This window comes from Chiloscyllium plagiosum, unplaced genomic scaffold (genome assembly GCF_004010195.1).
Source record: "Chiloscyllium plagiosum isolate BGI_BamShark_2017 unplaced genomic scaffold, ASM401019v2 scaf_46165, whole genome shotgun sequence".
NCBI classification, from domain to species: domain Eukaryota; kingdom Metazoa; phylum Chordata; class Chondrichthyes; order Orectolobiformes; family Hemiscylliidae; genus Chiloscyllium; species Chiloscyllium plagiosum.
Window position 1 is genome coordinate 1 of NW_025177700.1, and position 2,121 is coordinate 2,121.

The 2,121-nt window shown below is 45.9% G+C and overlaps 1 pseudogene; it reads right to left on the reverse strand.

The window, feature by feature from the left end:
• Positions 1 to 315: 315 nt before the first annotated feature.
• LOC122545377 lies at positions 316 to 463 on the reverse strand (annotated as a pseudogene).
• Positions 464 to 2,121: the final 1,658 nt, after the last annotated feature.

Consider the following 2,121-nt stretch of genomic DNA (forward strand, 5'->3'; position numbering starts at 1 on the left):
TAACGTTGGCCAGGAAGGCCATCGTCGAAACACATCGCGTAGCCGATTTGATGCTACGCACATTGATACTGGCAATTTTTATAATCTCTCCGATAAATTGTTTGGGCCAAACAGCCTGCCTCCAATACTGTAAACTTGTATGATTGGAAGAATAAATGCACAGAGCTGAACATAAGAGAGGATGGTGTAAGACGTGCAGCATTATCTGTGGACTGAGGTGAAACTGAATTGAAGGTAGATGCTCGGTATATAGGAAACAGTATGAAGCAGAGAATGAGCGCCCTCTGTTGAATGATCTACTTTTTGTTTGTAAACCAGGGGAGAGCGCGAACGCAGTCCCCCACTACCACAAATTTTGCAGTCGAGTATCCCGCATTTGGGGACATCGCAGGCGTCAGCACACCCGAAGTGCAATGGGAGAACCACCTTGGTGATCATGGTATCTCCCCTGCCAGGTAAGTATGCTTTATACTCTCACTCGCTCAAACCCAACAACAGCCCACAGCTCTTACACTCACACTGACTGCATTTTCCAAAATCGAACATTCACCTGTCTGAGGTTCCCTGTCTGCACAACAGCGCAATTTCACACCTGGATCAAAGGGCACCCGGAAAGGCTCATGTTTCACTGAATACTGCACTCACTGGGCGCCCTGACAAGCTGCGCTAATTTGCATTTCTTCCGCAAACGGCAATGCTCCGCCTCTGCCCCGCCCCCTTCACACTGTCTCCTCCTTCACCAAAACAAAGCCCCAGAAATGTCTCACGCACCTGAACCACTCTGTTATCAAACACTGTTTAGAATGTAAGGTGAACGCGAATAAAAGCAATTTTTAAGCTTTGCTGGTGAAACTTGAAAGATATTTTGAAATCCCTTTTTCCTAATCCCTACAAATTGAACAAATCTTCTTTTGTGAATCAATTCCTTCAGGAGACCTCACGGTTAAGATCAAGGATTCCAGGTACAAGGAAATATTTCTGGATGTACATTCAACACCTTTTCTGGATGTACATTCAACACCCTCTGGTGTTAAAGAAACAGGCCCGTCATTCAAATGTAAATATCATTTTTATATGTCTCTGAGTTACTTGCTTACTTCCAGGAGAAAGTGAGGTATGCAGATGCTGGAGATCAGAGCTGGAAATGTGTTGCTGGAAAAGCGCAGCAGGTCAGGCAGCATCCAGGGAACAGGAGAATCGACGTTCTAGTATAAATACCTTCTCTCAGCCTAGTTTAAATACCATCCTATTTCTCCCTTTTTTTTAGCTTTGACAAAGGGTCAGTTAGACTCGAAACATCAGCTTTCTTCTCTCCTTCCAGATGCTGCCAGACCTGCTGAGATTTTCCAGCATTTTCTCTTTTGGTTTCAGATTCCAGCATCCGCAGTAATTTGCTTTTATTAATAAACATTGGAGTTTTACTCTAATCAACAAACAAACTTTTGTTTGTGCAAGATTGCATTTTCAGAGGGTGATAGAGAGGTTTGTATGACCCCGATTATAGCGGGTCAAACTGAAGGTCAGGCTGTTCATCCTGCTCCCAAGGTTTCTGATTCTTGGTGCTGATGTTCTCTCTGGAGTGTGTGAGGGACCCCTCTGATCTGAGTTGCTTCTTTGATCGTGTTATCTGGGTCATTTCCAAGTACTGTGGCTCAGCAGTGGTTTGTTGTAAGAATGTAATTAGCATAAGTCATTTACTTGATGTTAATTGATTTTCTATCTCGGGAAGACTCTTCCAAAAGACAGTGTTGGATATTGTAATTTCCCTTTGACTGAGCCGACCCAAGGAGCCAAACTTTCTCAATAACATGATTTGGAGGAGCCGTGTTGGACAAGGGTGGACACGCGGCGAGACATCGAACAATTCTTCTGCCACCTTCGCCCCCGTGCCTACTTCTTCAATCAGGATTCCCGCCCGCCCTCTGACGACCCCTTCTCCTGTCTCCAACACACCCCATCCACCTGGACACCCAGTGCTGGCCTCTTACCTCGATCTCTTCATAGCAAACTGCCGCCGCGACATTAACCGCCTCAACTTCTCCACCCCTCTCACCCACTCCAACCTCTCACCCTTGGAACATGCAGCCTTCCACTCCCTCCGTTCCAACCCCAACCTCACTA